Source organism: Thunnus thynnus, chromosome 2, assembly GCF_963924715.1.
Source record: "Thunnus thynnus chromosome 2, fThuThy2.1, whole genome shotgun sequence".
Taxonomy (NCBI): Eukaryota; Metazoa; Chordata; class Actinopteri; order Scombriformes; family Scombridae; genus Thunnus; species Thunnus thynnus.
The window spans coordinates 12,447,162-12,467,459 of record NC_089518.1 but is presented as its reverse complement, the minus strand read 5'-3'; the positions used below and the strand labels follow the sequence as shown (position 1 = coordinate 12,467,459).

The window sequence follows — 20,298 nt, the reverse complement described above, 5'->3', positions numbered from 1 at the left end:
CAGTGTGAGACAGGATGTCTGGCCACTGGGCCACTGCACGGCAAAGGAGAGGGGTGTGAAGTTGACATTACAGCCAGTGTAACTCTTACTGACTCCCTAATTCACTTGCTTTCCTGAAAGTAAAAAAAAAAAAAGTGCCAAATTATTTAGCTGTTAAGCCGTGTATACACTGTGCGGTTTTGGCCTGTCGAAGACAAAAGATGACCAACATGAAAGAAATGTGGTGATATCTTTGGTCGTGGCTCCGAAACGGTGGTCCTATGTTGCACAGAGAGAGTTTCAAAGATGGCTGTTGTCATGATCTTGCAACCAAAGATAGCCTGGGACAAAATTCTGTGTCAGAAATTAAGGCTAACCATCTCACAATGTGACTACTGCTTCGACAGACGTCTACTAACTAACCAATAGGAATGCAGCATGAAATGATCCAATGATGGAAGTAAAACAAGCAAAATGATGCATGTTTGATGATTAAATGTTTGGGATTCCAACAAAGAAGGAAAATCTTGTTGAGCTGTGGCAGCAGAAGCCTTGTTTATATGATGTATCCCCCAGCTGTTACCATGACCACGCCAAGAAGGACATAGCGTGGCTCGTCTGGGTCCACATTCTCTTCCTCCTCCTCTTCTTTGGATTTTTTCCATACACATAAATACCACCATTGTGCATTTCCCACAATTCTATGATATTTATATAAGAACATATGCACAATTAGAGCATAGTCTTGAGAACAACATTGACCATTTGAATTCACATTTCAAGGAACAGTCTGTGATTTCTCTAAGATAGTGGCTGCCCTTCCTTTGTTTTGTTTTGAACAGTTGCTTATTGTTTACTGTTTATGGACTTTAAACACACCTATCAATTAAAATTATGCTTTTTCCAGGAGTAGCGAATAGGATAGGTTCCAATGGAGAAAAAATACATACTTCACGTATGTTTATGTAAATATTGAGATCAGAACAACAACTAATGCTGCATTTGAACAAATGGCAGATTATCGCTTTAACAAAACAATGTGCTGTGGACTTTTACCTTAGTCCAAGTTAATTTGTATTTTGTTGATTTGTCTCAAAATAAAACTCTGCGTATTCACACTGAAAAGTCTAATGTGAATGAAATCATAGACTTGTGCAAAGAATTAAATGTAAATTCTTGATTTCCAATTTCTCACCTGATCATCTGTATCTCCAGAGCATGTCCCTGTCTGGCCACTGCTTACAGCATGCCTCTCATGCCTCTAACCCCAAATTGCTCCTGAAGGCTGTGCCATCAGTGTGTAAGTGTGTGAATGATTAGAACTCCTCCTGATGAGCAGGTTGGCACCTTGCATGGCAGCCTCTGCCATCAGTGTATGAATGTGTGACCTTGATGATAATTTTTATTTGATACACTGAATATTCTGTTTGTATTACAAGTTTTATTTGCTTTAATGTTATCATGCTGTTTAGCTAGCTGCATAGTAAGTGTATGAAGAACAGTTTACAGTACACAGTAGTAACTGTTACGTTAAATGTTAGGTATTGCCTTATCTACTGAGCTAACATTACCTAAAGTACGTAGATATCTGTTTACTTACTGTCTGAAAAAAAACACTTACTTCTTCCACTTGTTCACCTCCATTGACTGACCAAAAAAACCGGTCAGATTACCATCACAGCACAGAATGACATGAGGTGAATGAGAACGATTCTGATTCTGAGCTTCTTTATCAAGCATTAATAGCAACGAAATGCAAAGTGAGACATGGGCACAACCAAGTGCACAGCTTGGGGGAGGGTTAGAACCATTGATAGGCTTCACAAATATAAAAAAATAAATATTTAACATATTTTTACTCTATATTTGTGGGGGGACAGATTGGTATTTTCTCAGTATCGGAGGAGACATGACCCCTCCAAAGTATGCATGGTTACGCCCATGCTAATTATTAATTGAAAACACCTGTGTTGGTGAGCAGGGCCTTTAACTATTTTATAAAATGTTGGCTAGTTTAAAGACAGTGTGGGTGTGCACAGCCAGTGCTTCCTCTGCTGTTAGGATGTGACCAGTTATGCCTTTATCATTCATATTACAGTAGTACCTGAGCAGGTCCAATCAGATGCAATAACTGAAAATGCCTGTGTTAGTTTGTAGAGCGTTTAATATATAATTATCCATCTTATTTTAGGCTATAGGTTCATTATTAATGTTTGTCATCATTCACCTCACCGCTAGATGCCACTAAATCCTACACACGTTAAGGCATCAGTTTAAAAATTAAAAACAAAGCCCCACCCCTCTTTTCTGTTGCCGTTTTGCTTGTTAGCTAAGTTAACTCTGCTGTAACTCTACTATAAAACTTGATGCTGCTCACGTTGCATTTCATTACAAATCCTGACTGCCAGCAGACTAACGGTGTCGCTGTGTCCCAGTGGCCACTCGCGGTTTTGCAGCGAAAAATCCCCCTGTGGCCCAGAAGGCATTTTCACCCATAGACCACCATTGTAAAAGAGACGCCTGTAATACTGCTGACAGGACCCCTCGAATTGCAAACAACGTCAATTATGACTCTTTCTATTATGAACTTTTGATCCATGGAGGTTTTATGTTTGTAAAACTTTCCTCGAGCCGCAAAAAGCGATTTAAAAATCCGTGACGTCATCACAATGTAAAGTCTATGGGCCGAGCGGGAGCTCGCGGGCGGGGCCAGCAGGTGAAACACTACTGCGCACATTCAGTGGGCCGCACAACGCAGAAGCAAACCCGGGAGCTACTTTTTTTGGCGTATACGCCAGGCGAGCAATTCCTACAGGACTGAATGGGCGCCATTTTTAGTCCGGTATCCAGCTCTTTTAACACATCCATGGGAATAATCACGTCTAACCAGTGACAGCTGACCAGTTTATGTGACCCCATTCTTGGTGCGAAGCGCGCACTTTCGGACAAATTGAAATTTCCTGTCCTGGTGTCTGCAGTTGGACCACAATGGGAGTCGTCTTACAACAAGTTTACACTCCATATGCCAAGGCTCGCTTCTTTACTTTAAAAGGTAAGTTTTTGCTGCTTCTGCCAACATGCTAAGTGATTTAATGTTTAGTCCCTCTTAAGTCAGTGTTTGTGCGCTTAGCATTGTCAGTAAGCTAATGCTAGCTATGAGTCTGCTAGCTGCCTTGTTGCTCTATGTCTTGGCATTTGTTGACATGCTGTTGGTATTTATTACTTGTAGTGGCTGGGCAAATTTTTCTTTGGTTGTTGTCAGATGTGTTATTTTAATGGCATTATGAGGGTTTCATGCTGTGTATGTATGTAGAGATGAAATACAAATATTCATATCCAAGTATTTTGAGTGTTGTGGCCTGAATTGGTTCTCTGTATTTTTTTGTTTGCTTTGCCAGGTCTTCCCGCTGTGTTGAGGTAGTTTTTGTAAAGTGGCAACAGGGATGTAAACATGGCTGTTATCTCACACACAGCTGATTTTATATATTTATTTTTTGCTAATACTTCACAGGGAAACTCAACAGGCTTTTGTCACACAACACAGGTAACATTCACATTTCCTCCACGCACTTATTTAACTAAAATGTTAAACCTATTAACCTATTATGCTTTTATTTATCTTCAGTCATATGTGTGTACATATATATATATATATATATATATATATATATATATGTATATATATGTATATATATATATATATATATATATATATATTTATATATGTATATATTGTTAAAATGTCAGATGTTCATATTAAACGTGGGAAGCCAAAATGTATGTAGACATAAAAAGCACCAACTTCAGACTCAGTTTCCAACAGTTTTTCTACTTTCAGCCCAAGCCGACATCGACTTGTGACAGATTTCTTTATATAAAGTGTTTCCCCTATAATTGTACCGGCCTGGTGGAGAGAACCCCTGCCAGGCCAAAGATTTTTTTTTTAAATTCCAAAAATAACGCCAAATACCCATTCATTCAGAAATCAAGAGCATTTGGGAGCATTTGGGAGCCTCTGAGCAGCTGTTTCGAAACATGAGTTAACCTCTGTGTCATTGCCTGGGAAACTCCTGGTAATGTATCTCCTGAGAGAAGCGAGTAGTAGAAAAGTGAAGTGAATGTGAGCGGAGCAGAGGAAAAGGTTAGCAGTAAGTTGTCAATCTGGCAGTAAATGTACAGTACAAGCCACAGTGTGTCACCCAAGAAACTTTAGCGTTAGTAGTCCAACTAAGTATTGATAACACAACAATCCTTCCTCCTGCGCATGATCATGAGAGAGAGGAGGGGCTATTCACAAATGAGTCCGTCGTCAATGTTATTATGAGAGAGTGAGAGCGGGGCAAGGGGGCTAGAGGAATCACTGCGCTGTACGCAACTCTATTTTATCCCTTTTTAAATAGTAAAAAAGAAAATCAATATGTGGCGGTCAATGTTGATATTGTGGTGGGCCGCCACAAATAAATAAATGTATGGGAAACCCTGTATTTAATCAACCTAGACCAGGTGTGCAGTTGTCATTAGATAATTGGTTGAACAAGGTTTCAAATCTGTTGGATAATGAATCCAAGAGTGGGCGTTGCCATAGTCAGTGTCCAAATGCCACACCCCTAACATCATGTCAGAAACAAAAGAACATAAGACTCTCTTAAAGTTATAAAGACAAGAGTCCAAAAAGTCCAAGTACAAATATCTGTCAAATGTGACAAATTAGAGGAATGACTGATTTAGTGCTGTATTAATGCCAAAGGACTAACACTATGTCAGAAATAAAAACCTTTCCAAAAGTTACAAAGATAAGAGTACAGATACAAACATCCATCAAGTATGACAACTTAGAGAAACATGAGAAATTCAGCTCCTCATTTATGCCAAAGGGTTCCACCGTGTTCAGAGTGTGAATCCAATGTGCCTCTCTGTGGAGCATTGAGTTGATGATGTCACTACCTCTAGGAGAGGAGCAATTTTTTCTATTCCCTAGAACTATAATGATACTGCAGAGCCGTGGTTAGCCTTTGCATAATGTTGAGCAATAGCATAGTCCGTGTTTTGTGCAGGTATTGCAGTCTTATGTTCAGATATGTGAGCATCATTTTTTATGCACAAATTTAAAAAGCGCATAAAAAGGGCGGATGGAAACCCACCTACAGTGTAATATGAATAGTCACTTTGTAGCCTTCTCATGCAGAGATACCTGTTTTATTGTGTGCATTAACATGAAGGATGGAAACTTGTGTTCCATTTCTTCCTTCCAGGCACTGAGCACTGCTTCCTTCGAAAATCTTAAAAAATCCCTAATATAGATCAGGACTTTTTTAGAACTGTGCCATGGTATATGTGGTGGTGGTGAACATCAGCATGTGTCTTAATTCTATTGCTAACAGGAGATCAGGAACTAGGCCAGGTAGCCAGGGAGTTGCAGGAGTTTGGGGACATTTTGGCCCAAAGTTAGGAAGTCAAGTTAAGTTTATTTATAGAACACATTTAAAAACAACTGGAGTTGACCCAAGTGCTGTACAAATTACAGTAAAAGGACCAACGGTAGAGAATGAAGGTGTTAATGCTGTCTGACATATGTTGAATCACTTTATAGTCAAAGGAAACTTTTAGTGTCACCTGTGTGTTATTGAAATTATACTAGGGCTGCAAATAATAATTATCATTATTGATTAATCTGTAGAGTATTTTCTATAAAACATTTACAGCACACATTCATATACATATACAGGAAAAGTCACTCAAATGTTTAATCAATTATAAAATTAACTTTCTGTCAATTGACTAACTGATAAATAGAATAATTGTTTCAGCTCTACAGAAGGATTTTCCTTTTTCTTACCAATTAATTTATGAATTTAAAGTTAGAACAAAATTACAGCAGACTGGTTTTTCTGTGGCCACAGCGATAATCCGTTGTTACTCTTCATTCACATTGTCAGCATCCATCTCCTTGTCTCAGTGTGGCTCACTGTGCCTCAGTATCCCTTCCCACTAATAAAACTCTGACATAGGCAGGGCAGGCAGCCAGTCCGCATGGACCACCATGCTGCTGAATAAACCCCAGCTTATTGATGTGGTGGGGAAATCGTGTTTTTCTAGGCCTATTGGGGGGCTGACTGTGGAGGCTGCCACTGGATTAGAGGTGGCAGAGGGTTGTGTGACTGAGAAATGAAATCCGATTTCCTGCTCTGTTCAGGGCTAACTGAGGAATATTTCAAGCTAAAAGAAACAATCTATCTATCCGGTGTGTCAGAGGGAAGGAGCACCACACTGGATCCTTTTTCAAGTGAAAAAGTGTACTTCCATGATTTCCTTACTATCAATGGCATAATTCAAGGTTCGAGCCGTGCTGGCTGAGGGGTTAAGGAATCAATTTGTGTAAGGGTTAAGATGCTATTTGATTTGTAATCTAATGGCATGCTACAGGGCTTGTTCCATCTCCTCTGCACATTACCCAGAGTGCATCACCGTGTCATTATGCCTCACAAGGAAAGGAAAGGGGGGAACAAAGAGACAAAGAAAGAGGGGGAAACACAGATGTGAGAGTGATTGCAGGATCTACAATAGTCCCCGGTAATGGCGCTGGGTTTGCAATTGTCAATCCATTCACATTTGAATTCAATCACCACAAAACTGGAGCTCATAGACAAGGACAGAGAAGGATAGAAAGAAAAGAGAGTTTTCCATCTCCAGCTTGCTATCACTGGACTTCTAAAATAAAGTGGCTGTTTTTTTTCTTTTGCCTCCGGCTGGCTCTGCCTCAGGTGTCGAGATGTGAGGGTCTCTCGGGGTCAGAGCAGGGGAGCAGTGAGGGAGAGTGGGTGACCCGGGGCAAGGGTGAAGGCACAGGTTTAGGGAAGGTCTGTCGGGTTGCCGAAAAAAAATACTGTTACACCTGACTGCTTCGTTCCCTCCATCTCGACCCCACCCAACTCCCCATGTCCTTCATGGCCTCACGCATGGCTGAGCAGTGCACCATGGGAGGCGGCAGGCTCTGGCATCCTGTTTTTCAAGGACAGATAGCACCTCTTTTGCAGTTGTCAGCAAAAAGGGGGTGAGGGAATACATACTGCAGATATGTCAACATACATACAGGTATACATACTATACAGTCTATTTAAGTAGGACAATTGTATAGACCTGCTTTATTTTTCTTATAGGCATTAAGAAAATTCAGTTAAGATATCTTTTTACTGTGTAATGGTTTCTTTCTGCTATATTTCCCCTCTTTAACTGCAATTATTACATTAATGCAATTGATACAATTTTTAAGTGGCGTAACAGGTTTACCAAATCAATTTTCAGCAAATGTCTTTTTGTCAGTTTTACTGCTCTGACAACTGTCTTTAGCAGGTTCAAATGGTGAGAAAAGCATATTGTGAACCCCAATATTAGCAAACAAAGCAGATAGATCTGAAGGTATGGGGTAGCTTGCATTCCAAACAGATAAAGGGTCGACCAAGAACCGGTAACGACCCGCCAATCTGCCTACTTATGGCTGATGTTGAGCCATAAAGTCAGGCTGCATTAAATCACAATGGCAAAACTGGTGTTGGTGTAGGATTACTAAGCTCCATTTATGTTCTAGGTGGCCTTAAAAGCATAAATTGACATTTTTGGAAATACATTTACTCACGTAATTGACTTTGAGTTATGAGAAAATTGATACCACTCATGTCTCTCTGTTAAATGTGAATGTACAGGCAGGAGATGGTTAGCTTAGCTTGGCATAGAGACTGGAAGAACTCCTCCTCCAGAAATAAAATTGTAATATAAAACAAATTTCCTGCATTTCTACACCACTTAAGTTCTTGCATTAAGTCAAGAAACAGCCACCTGCACTAGTCTAGATTAGTTAGATTGAGAGTGCTGTGAAATCAAAGAATGCATCAAGAACAATATATAATTGGGAGGACCAGGACAGGAAATGATTATCAGAGGAACGGCTATTTCATATTTGAAATTATATTTATAAACAGACATGTATATTATGTAAATGGGTAATGCTTGAAATTTAGTGATATAGATTCAAAAAACAAAAGTACACACTGGAGTTGATGGCATCAAGGTTGAGCACATGAAGTGAGATAATTTCCAGCTCAGCTTTCAGTCGGCGGGTTTGTACATCTTATATCTCAGGCTGTGTGGAGTTGGAAGGATGTCTCTGAGTTGCATCAGTGCTCTTGGCAGTGAATGTGTGGCTCCAAAAGCTTGTGGAAAGGATGAGGAATTTCTTATGTCAGTTATGAGTTCAGTACAGCAGAATCATCATAATGATAAAAAATAATAGTTTTCTCAAAACACAGTCACGACAGAAGGTGCTTTGCAACAGAGTAAAAAAGAAACGAACAGCAAAAGCAGTAAAACAAGGTAAGAGATACTGTATAAAAACAAAGGCCAGGAACATAAAAGCAAACGATCAAAGTGAGGTCGGATAACATTGTTACATGAAAGAGTCTTCTAAAGGATGTGTATGTGTATAGCTGCAGGGATAAGTCCACCAAACTCAGTTTACTCACTTTTTTTCATAGTGTACCACTTTTCTTTAGGCTTTCATGAATCTTAAATGTCTGAGTTCATAGTTGTTTTGATGTAAATTCATCCTTCTTTGAAAATACCACTACATCACCAGACATAAAATTAAATTGGCACCAAAGTCATAGTGTATCAAATATCATAACTTTGTTTAATTGCATTATATACAAAAGTTAGAATGTTATGCATTCAACATTTTTATGACTTTATAAGCTATTACATTATGCTCAGTTATATTGAGTTTCGACAAGATTATTATGGCTGAGCATTCATATGGTATTTATTTGGTATTTGATATACATCATCAAAATCCTTGAAAATCTGTGAATTGATGTGTGGCCTTCAGGGCCTTTTATTATACATGGAGTAAAAACGTACTGGCACTCTGTGTTGATTTGCATAGCTGCTGGCACGAAAGCTGCTGTCATTTGCTCACCGGAAGAGCAAATGACAGCAGTCTTTCTCAATTTGCTGATGCCACTGTGCTTGTATTGCACTTCTCTGCTGTCAAAATAATCTGTTGACGAATTTTCATGATTACTTAATGGAATATCTACTGGAGTATGTGTACTCAAACTTTAAATCATTAAGTATTATGAAAAAACACTTTGCCAAGGCTGGTCATCACTGTGTTGAGAGAAGGAAGTTAGGACTAAAGTCTTTTAGCCTAATTAATACTAAGTGTCACCACAGATCAGACTAACATGTACCATAGCAGTGTTTCCCCTAGGTTGAGTGGTCAGGCCTTGGGGGGCGGGGGATGATTAGCAGCCACACATTTTTCCATTCTCTACTTCTCTGTTTAGCATCGTCAGGTTAGGCTAACCCATTGTTGCTAACTTTGGAGCTAACCCCTTCACTTTTCCAGCAGTTGGGGAAACTACAAACGTGACTTTTCATGGTCTTGACAAGCTGCAGCATTTATTAACTGACACACTGTAGTCTGAACTATACATTTACTGCCAGACCGACAGCTTACTGCTAACCTTTTCCTCTGCCCCGCTCACATTCACCGTCACCGTTTTCTGACGCTCGCTCTCTTGCTTAACCACTCACTCGCTTACGCACTGCCCTGTTCCTTAAAAGGAGTTAGGCTACCTGGAGTTTCCCAGGCAACGACACAGACATTGACTCACATTTCGAAACAGCACTTCTCAGAGGCTCCCAAGCGCTATTGATTTGTGAGTGAATGGATATTTGGTGTTATTTTAGGCAATTAAAAATATTTTTTGGCCTGGCGGGGGTTCTCTTCATACTATGATAGGGGAAACACTGCATAGCATTAAGATACAAAGGAGATTAGCTACATCTCTCTGTCCTCTTTTTCATGTAAATTATATCCACCGCAGTTCCACTGGGACCTAGCCTTTCAGCGATACAAAATAACACAAAATGCCTCAGATCCTTTAATGAGTCAAATCAAAATTACAATGTTATGATCTTGCAAATTTTATGAAATTACAGTTCATCAGTAAGATTTCTGCTAAGGCATATTTTGCCATTGTTACCCATGTTATGTATCAGTGTCTTATGTTCCAACTGACATATCAGAATTTAAATGTATGTACAAGTTGGAGACAGCACCACAGACTGGTATCACAGAGATGACTGACATGAAAAAACAAATACAGCTAGAAAAATAGCACAAAAAAAACAAACTAAAAGCAAATCCCATCAGCTGTAAATGTTGCATTAGTCAATGTTGGCAGTTAACTGCCTAATATCCTTTTGAGCCTAAACTGGTGTCAACAAGAGGCAGTTAGCCTAATTGTGGTTTTATGTTATATCATAACAGAAAAGTTTTTATTATTTATCCAGTATATGCTGATCTAATCCCTAACCAAATTCAGAGAGCTGAAAATTCTACATCTGTATCTATAAATAAATTCTGAGGACAACCACAATGGATACAAAAGTGCACTGTAGACAGAAAACTTACCTCTACATTCTTTGTGCATCACACTATTTATACTTAGTGCTCAATAATGCATTCAAAATGTGACAAGAACATTATGACACAGTGCAGCAATAAGAGATCACAGCTCAAATGACCAGACAGCCAACACTGAAACTGTTTTTAACACACTTGGCATAGTGATGATGAAATGATGCAACAAAATCCCATTAGTTTTAACTAGATATCAAAGCATGTACATATATGAAAGCATGCACAAAATGTCTATTATCCCAGAAAACAAAATGAAAGATGTAAAAATTAAAAAAAAGGCAAGAAATTCTTAAAGCAGTGATACTGGGTAAAAATTTGATTGTCAGAAAGAATGTGTCTGTATGAACAGCCACTTGGAGGGTGCCATAATCTTGCAGAACCACCTCACCTGTATCACTGACAAGGTGGAGAGGGTCCCTAGTCTTAAGTTCCTCTACTCAGTCTTCACATGGTCTTTCAACACAACTTCTCTTGTTAAAAATGCTCAGCAAAGACTTTACAGGAAGACTTCAGTTCCTGAGGAGACTGAAGAGAGCACCCCTCCCACAAAATCTCTTTGAGAACTTTTACCAGTGTCCCATCAAATCTACACTGATGTGTTATATAACAGTATGGTACTTAAGCTGCACCACATAGAAAGACACTTCACAGCATTATCAGAGCCACCGTAAAAGCCCTCAACAAGGATCCAGCCCTCTACAGTACAGCAAATACATGTCTGTTCTTCTGCACTATGAAAGAAAGTACAGAATCTTATGTGGGTGCTCAAAAAAAAGCGTTTTCCCCAGAGCTATCACCTTCCTTAGCACTCCCATCACCATATCTGTCACCCAGGCAACTCATCTCAGCTGCACGATACACCCATCCATATACACTCACTGCATCATCACATATTACTGTTTCTACCAGCTCTGCTAAATTGCTGTTGGTCTCATACAGGCTGTTATTGCTGCTTTGGGCTTGCTCTGCACACTACTGCTTTCATTTTCAAATTGCTGTTGCAGCGTAGTATTTTAACAGTATGCACTACTTTGTCATCCTGACCTTATCAATGGCACAATTATTTTTCTGTTGGTCTTTTATTTTTTCTCATACGCTGCTGTCTGTTTACATGCCAATTTAGTGCAATACTGTTAAATGCGTTGTATGCTGTATACTAGGTCTTTTCCATACATGTGCTGGTTTGGCTTGACTCGGTTTGACTCGGCACATCAGCCCGTCATGGCAGGGATTTGCATCTCCATTGTAACAGGGCTACCCACTTGAAAAATGGATATGCACAACCGACTGATACTGGATTTTTGGGGCCGATACCGATATTAAGGAGTAAAAAAAAAATTCCAATATCGATATATCAGGCAATAATCTTATATTTTTATAATACTTTTCTAGATATATATATATAAACAATTTTTTTGCAATGATCCCTCAAATGTGGTTATCAAACACTTGTGACAAAGATATGTAATGGAGGCATGAAATTTTAGACTTTAACAATAAACTTTATCGTTTAAAATTACATCAGTGCACTGAAACAGTAAACGTCACTGGGAATTGAATAACTATGAATTACTATAAATAAAAACACACAGAACAAAAAAAGCATATGTATATATTAAACTTGCATCAAGAAAATTGATCAAATTTATGTAAAATGCTGCGTATATAACTTAAAATAAAAAAATTGAATATCAGCCTCTATTGGACAACATGATACCGCTGATACCGATATATCTGTGATAGATCAATATGAGCCAATAATATCAGCTGACAGATATATCAGTCGGGCTCTACTTGACCAACAGAACAAAACTCAAATATATTAAGTTTACAATGATAGTAACAGAAAAAAAGTTCAAAATATACACTTACACACTACCCTTACCTCAAAGTGTTCTTACTCAAAGTTACTCAAATGATTTATCAATTGTCAAAAAAGTTGCTGATTCATTTTCTGTATAACAACTTATCAATTAATTGACCAATCATTTCAGCTACAATCTTTGTAACTAATTCTTTAATATTATGTTCCTCTTGTTTCTGATTCAATGTTTTTACTCTTACATGATACAGCTCATTCCAAACTTAAACTCTTTGTACTTTGTACTCCAGTGACTATACAATAATCACTTTTTGTGTGTCAGACTGAGTTGTGTTGCCTCTCCTATTACCTGACTCCTTTGTGCTTCTTCAGTGCCCCCTCCTTTCCTCCATCTGACATCGATGGCAACTGAAACATGGTCATAGACTTTGACAAGTATCTCTCTCTCTCACTCTGTTTTCCTCTCTTTTTGGCTACAGGAAATATGCTCAGAGTGCAGCTTCAGGGGTTAAGGTTAAGACAAGGGGATTTACTGCAGAAACTCACCTGGGAAAACTCTTGTGTGTGTGTTTGTGTGCGTCACAGTCTATGGTCACAGCGGGAGCCACAGGCTTTCTCTGGTCAGATGTCACTATAGTCAACACACACACCTCTCTGGAGACAGCAAGATAAAAAGAGACAGGGAGAGAGAGAGAGGGAGAGAGAGAGAGAGATGTAGAAAGGAAAGTGTGATCTGGCATTTGCCCCCCTAAGATCAGAGTGTCTGTGATCTTCCTCCTATATATATATATACACACACACACACACACACACACACGCACATGCTTATAACCTGGAAGTTACTCAAACACACACGCATGAGCCATCTAAATCAGCAGCTACACAATCAGCAGTGTTGAAGATAACATGTTATAATAACACATTACAGTTGTAACGTACTTACACTCTGCACATCATTTGTGTCTGACCAGAACAATAATTATTTTATTTTAAGTTGTTACATGCTTGTTCTAATTTTAATAATTATATTTACTTGACTTTCTTATCTAATTAACCAAACATTTTTGCCAGATAATTTTTAATTTATATTATTTCCTTTTAGTTTTTAATGTGCAGAATAATAAAAACAGTGTAGATGGAAGTCCCCTGGCAATCAATTAGTGTGAAGTGTAAAAAGTCATATACCCTCTCCATAGCCTAACATTTGCCTATCCACAAAGTTAACCCTGTTACATGAAAACAGTATCAAGACCAGCCAAAATGTCCTTGTAGCCAACATTGTCCTGATCAAGCTAGTGGTCTGTGAAGAATCAGTCCTCACAGATGAAACTAAACCAAACCACACATACACACACACGTATTCTGTTTTTTTTTTCCCACCCTCTCCTCTCCTCTTTTCCCTCTCCCCCAAACCCATCAGCTCAGTGTAAGCCCTTCTCCAGCATGGAGCCAAAGAGTTCAGTGATGCCAAGCTGAGTCCCTTAATAACCCCACAGCTCTCTGGCCTGTTCCCAGTGCCAACCCTGCTGCGGATGACAACTAATATGATGGTGGACCCCGCCGAGACATGTGGTCTACTTCCTGTATGAGTGAAGGAGGTGGGACAGGTCAGATGTTAGCTATCAGTCCTACCTGTGGTGAGGAAAGTCACATGGCATAACCGTGGAGTCTCTTAGGACCAGACTGATATATCTCTGTAGATAAATACAGGGGAAATGCGTATGATTTTTCAAGCTTCATGGCACAAAATGAACATAATGCTTCTGTATATTTTAAACTATTCCAGTGGACTGAGCTTTTAGTGAGCAACGAGCATCATAGCATAATTAGTTTTCATGCCAAGAAAGCAAAATGTAAAGGCCTAAAATGTTCCTGTTTTTTGCATTTTGATATGACCCTGTCACTAGATGTTTCTGTCACATCTTATTCATTCATATTCTAAAAATGTGAGCCTATGTGGAGCTACAATCTTCACAAGCTTGTAAAGTGTCCAAAATGGAACAGATAGATCCTCAGAGCCTGAAAGTGCTCAGTAAATCTGCTTCACATTTTGATATTTCTTGTGTACAGATAGAGATTGTAGCCTGATTGTGGCAGTAGAGGAAGAGTCACTGAAGCTATCACTATTATTATCATTATTATTATTATTATTATATCACCATTAATGTTCACTGAAGGTCTATTCAGGCTATTAGCTTAGGAGATACCTTGTCCCAAAGCACTGAGAGGAAATTTTGATCTGACGGTGGTGCTATTGGCGGTTGTGGCTCACAGCAGGTTGAGTGGGCCATCCATTAATTGCAGAGTTGGGAGTTCGATCCCTGGGTCCTCCTGTCCACATGTCAAAGTATCCTTGAGCAAGACACTGAACCCCAAATTGCTCCCGATGTTTAAGCCAACACCTGTTGCTAGCTTCCAGTGGTGTGTGAGTATGTGCATGCAGTCAAAGGGTCTCCAAAAATCATTCATAAATCATCCTCAAGGGGGCATTAATATAAAACAGCACAGGTAATATAAACCCAAACTTCATTAATAAAACCCAGAATAAAAGATGTTTGAATACTGTAGAAACTGATTTTGTACAGTCCAGAGCACCAAAGAGCATCAAAGTAGAAATGGCAATGAACTCAAGGTTCATCGCTTAAAAATTTTATCGAGCAGTCAGCATTGAGAACCTCTGATATGACAGCAGTTTCTCCTTCGCCACAGCTGGAGAATCAGCTTTTACTTGACAGTATATTGACTGCAGTGTGGGAGGATTTTATTCATCAGGCTTCAGGGTCAGGTTCAGTCTGTAAAACCTGGAACATGACCCGTCTCAACTTGCCTCAGGAGCTTCTACCACACCAGAAAGAATGTTAACAGTAATGTCTCCATAGACAGACTTACTATCTCATGATGGTCTACATTTGAAGTCTTTATGTTATGGCAAGAATAAAATTCTGAGGAAAAGCTCATTATTTTTTTGAGTATGGTCAGATTTTAGGATGTGAACTATTGTTGCTAAATCTCTGCTATTGGCATCTATAATAGTTGAGGAAAAAGACAAACGTTAGGCTCTTTATAGTAGGAGTGAGGCCATGCCCCTGTCCTCCGTGTACTCCTCTTGTCTCCTCCTCCCCCCTCATCTTCAGTAAAGCAGCAGGGCTGTGTGGTGATGGATAAGGCCAGAGTGCCTTACAGGCTCTGCGGGGGATGATGAATTCACCTCTCCTCATCTGAGTCTGATCCGACCCCAGGCTCAGTGTGAACTACTGCATCTCTACAGCCCAGAGCGCTACTGCCCTCCACACAGCAACACGTAGCCCTGTGGCCAGTACACATGCACCTCCTGAGGGATGTAGAAATATAGTCGTTTAAATGAAGTCGTTTTTTAAAATCTTCACTTAACCTTCGGGCAGTCCCTCTGGAGATTAAAACTGCGTATTTCAACACATGCAAAACTTTACAACTATGCGTATTATTTTTCATTGTGCTAAGACTGTGGCAGATGAGTAATGATAGTTGTTTTCAACTATCTTTTTCTTTTGATTCCTATCAGTGAGATAAATGGCAGAGCACTATGCCCCAGCACCAGCTGTATCAGAAAACACAAGTTCAATTACTTCTTGAGGGTCTGTGAGTTAAAAAGGGTTCAATGTTTAGTCTCAACATTGACAGCATTATTTAATCAAAGATGAGCAAGGATTAAATTGATTTATGTAGTCTATTCTGTATATATATATGAAACAAAAACAAAAAAGCAATGCTGAGTTATTTTGTTGTGTTGTGCTGTAATACATTCTACAGTAAATGCATTTTAAATATGCTATTTTTATTTTTTACAGACAGCAGTCATACATCAGTCATTTTTCTCCTGTCCTGAATATTTTGGGCTTTTTTTTTTGCACCTTATTTTTTCTATGTAACACCCTGTTCCTCCAGCCCCCTAGAATCAGCTCCATTCTCTGGGGGCCACAGAGTAGTCTCACTGGTTTTATAGGTGTCTTTTAATTAGCCATTAATGAAGACAGAGCGGAAATGGTTCCACTGATCAATTGTGCATATAATTAGATCAGGGATTTTATAGTGGGAAGCGGAAGGGAGGCGGAGAGGAGAGAGAGGACAACCACATGCAAACAGACAGGTGTTGTGGGTCACGTGTTGCCTTTAAAGAGCTTCTCTGCAGCTCCGACCAGCAGGTTCAACAAACACAAACACAACTAGTGTTTCATTCAAAAATCTAAACTAAATAGTTTCTGTAATAGACGTACAAGGTCTTATTTTGCATAAGACATGTTTTCTGTTGCTGGCACGGTTTCCATGCTCACTACCACCTAAATGTAACATCGCAGCAAGTCAGCTATCATAGGAGATCCAGATTTTCCCAGTCATACCCTGTTAGATCATTCATGTGGAGCCCAAGATATAATGTAATATTTCAGACAGTGCCTGAGGGCAGCCATGCTGGGCAGTCTGCCCATTGTTACATGATAATGGGAGAGCTCACACAGCAGCACAGAACAGTGAAATGGCTAATGCTCCGATGAGATACACAGTATGGATGGATGCTGCCCTCTGCTGACCCTGGATGATTTTTTTGTTTTGTTTTTGTTTTTTTGCCTTGTGTGTTTTGCCTCCTGCATGTAGTAACATTTGACTTCACTTTCCTTAAAAACCTGCTCATGTCAGTGAAATTTCTGGCGGCAAAGGGTCATTACCATACTGCACTATATATTATATAGTCAGTGTGATGAATTCTGACACTGGCAGCTTCCTGCATGAGGCCTGCTCCATGTTCTTCTCTTTCTCTATCTCATTACTTTCACCATTATTTTTCAACATAGTCAGTTGAAGTTTGATAATAAAGTTTTACTCTTTCTCATTAAGAGCTAAGATCAATGAAATGATGAAATATGTACAGTTTCTACAGTATTACATTTTACATTCTTTTGGATGTTAAATGTAACAGTGATATACGAGGGCAAAGTGTAGACTTTTATCTTAATTTGATGATATTTATATGTATATCAGGTCTGGATTTGAAAAGGAACGTTTTTAACAGGGCTTCAATTCTAGTGTGCCAGAGAACAGAACCAAATTATTTAAATAAACTGTTTAATCGTCCAAATACTTGTAGACACTGTATTTCCTTATCCAAACAATGTCTGGAAGATAACCCCAATATGAGATTATTATGTTTTTTGTTGTGTTTGCTATCTAATAATTTGTTACATTGACTATATATACAATATCAGTCATCATCAGTTATTACTTTGACTCGTCTCTTTCTTTGTCAAAGGACTTCATTTAAAGTTTGGTTGGAACTGAAGAATGCACGCTATTTGCTGGACACCACTTTCAACAGGCCAGTATAATAAAGAGGATGTAATGCTGCTAGCATATGTGATAGCAAGTCTCAGTTCATAATGATAAACAGCTGCCACAACAGCTCTTAAAACACATTGCAATGGTGCTGAACAGCTTGAGTGCAGTTAGTGTTGTGTAACCAAACAGCCACTTGAGGTCAGCGTTTCCTTAAAAACTGTTCAACTTGTTAAATGCAGCGCAACACAATGGAAGAATCTCAGTCTGGTATATTTAATGGATATTATAAGGGATTTATAAATAAAGGAAGCTAACCAACTCAAGTGTTTTACAGTATCTGTTTGGTTCCCATCACACCAGTCACACAGTTCTCTTACACAAGGCACTGAACTTCTGTTGATCTCAGAGGAAAGATACATATTTGCTCTAAAAGCTTAGGCTGATTTTAATTAGAGCTGAAATGATTAGTTAGTTAGTAGACTGACAGAATCTTTTGATTGAATGAAAGAATTGCAACTATTTGGTTAATTGATTCCTCGTTTGAGTCATTTTTCAAGCAAAAACTCATTCTCAGGTTACATTATACAGACCAAACGATCAGTTGATTAGTCAACAAAATAGACATTAATCAATTAATTGATAATGAAAATAATCATTAGTCGCAATCCTTATTTTTTACTTACAACTACATACAACGAAAACATTTACGTGATGTAAAGATTCGCACTGGACTGTCTTCTTCTTCTTTGAAATGTCATACTAGAACTTTGAAAATGATACCTATGACAAACTGAAAAGTCTGTCCACCGTGACTTATGCAGAAACATTTAATGCGCAGATGTTTCGGGCCAAGCCCTTCTTCAATGTGCTAATTGTTAGACCAGATATGGTCACTATAACATTAGGCAAGATGTGACTTTGAAAAGTTTGCATTAACTGCAAGTTAAGCGCTCTTTATTTGGACATAGATGGATACAAAAAAGAGGATCTGTACACCGTAGTGTGCACACTCTGTTTGATTTGTTCTTTACTTTTGATGTTCTGAGGACAATATTGCTTAATTAGAGATATGCAAAATACAAATTTTGACATAACCCAGTTAGTTTAAAATGGCATTTTAATGTAGGTGGCCCTAGACAACTACACAGAGCCACACAAATTTTACACAAATTGAAACACAACAGATGGAGCTGAGTTACAAGAGAATCACCAAATGTCACAAGTCTTCGCTACAAACCAAACTATCAGTATGTAGGCGGTGAGTAAATGATCTCCTCTTTTTTTCTTGGTTGTCTGCATGAGAGTGTTGCAGATGACAGACAGCAAGGTTGTGGATGAGTTGTTTTTATTTCCTAGCCTCATTAAGTTGCCCAGAAAGTATCTGCTGCACCCCTACAATACACCTCCACCTTCCAGTCTACCCCAGCCCCCCCTGCTCCTTCCACCCACCCGCAAGCATGCTGTAGCAGAAATGTTTTATTCAGTGTCATGTACAATGCCGGCAAGATCTGCCTGCATGTCTGATGTTGAATTTGAATACATTTGACACCACAATCTGAATGACTTACATTTAAATGAGATTAGGTTTGTGATGCGCTGCATTCCTCTCTGTGTTACATTTAATAGCTGTTTGTCTAACTCAGTGGAAAAAGGCATTATTTCACAATTGATTTACATGCCAGTGAGGTGTGAGGATGTTTCATTTTGCCTTCGGAGAGGAGTAGTTATGGCTCGCTCACAATGCAAATGTTGCCTGGCTCATCCTGGCTCATAGCTGGCGAGTTCATGTGCTTTTGTTAAGCTTTTACTATGTTGTATTGTGCCAACACAGGCCTAGATTAACATTTTGGGATGGTGGAAATTCCCTCTTGTGCATTTTTGGTCTGGATTTACATGCATGCTTGCCAGAAAAGCCCACTTGCACAGAATCAAATCAAAGTCCAAAAACTGGGAACTCTTTGCAGTGATACGGGCTGCAGAAGGACCATCTGGTGTTCAGAGGCTTCCCCTTGATATTATAAATTAGAGGGGTTTAGTTACATTACCATGACACCACAGTGTACTCTTGTGGCCTGTGACTGTGGTGTGTCCTCACATCCAAGCTTCATGTTTGGCTCATGTTAGCCCCTGCTAACACAAAAAGACACGTGCATAGCATTGGCAACCACACAAACGCAGGGAGAGGCTCACCCACAGCCACAGGATGTTGTCCTTCCCAGTCAATGATGATTTCCTGGAAGCCTAAGCGGCAGTGCAGCATCTGTGCAGCGTAACAGGACTTTATAGTACATCAGGGAGAGGGAGAGAGACATGCTCGGCTTGTTCTTCCTGACGCTACTTTTGCCGCGGTTCACATACAATCACGACCACAGGGAGATGGCACGGAAACACAAACACGCGGCTACTCATGATTGGCTTGCAAGATGAGGTCGGCCGCACAATGCAGTCAGCAGCTGCGGTCTTCCTCGTGTGGGGCAGTGTGCTGTTTGGATAGTGTTCAGCAGCCAAATCAGCGTCGGGTATGCTGGAAGGAGAGGCGAAGCATGAAACCCAAAACCGGTCTTTCTCTCCAGCAAACACATTTTACATTTGCATTTAAAGTGTCTAGACGAGGCTGTTATTGATAGAAACTTACCTTGAATGCCCCCATTTAAGTTGATCAACAACATCACCAGCAAACTGCGGTAGAGAGAGCTAAAGCTGCTGTACA

At 39.4% G+C, this 20,298-nt stretch overlaps 1 long non-coding RNA gene across 1 annotated transcript in view; it reads left to right on the top strand.

The window, feature by feature from the left end:
• The first annotated feature begins 2,540 nt into the window (after window positions 1-2,540).
• Window positions 2,541-20,298, top strand: part of LOC137192638 (uncharacterized) — a 77,172-nt gene continuing 59,414 nt past the window's right edge. Inside the window, exon 1 of the long non-coding RNA XR_010930609.1 lies at window positions 2,541-3,031. This is a non-coding gene — a long non-coding RNA (uncharacterized lncRNA). The remainder of the gene's footprint in view (window positions 3,032-20,298) is intronic.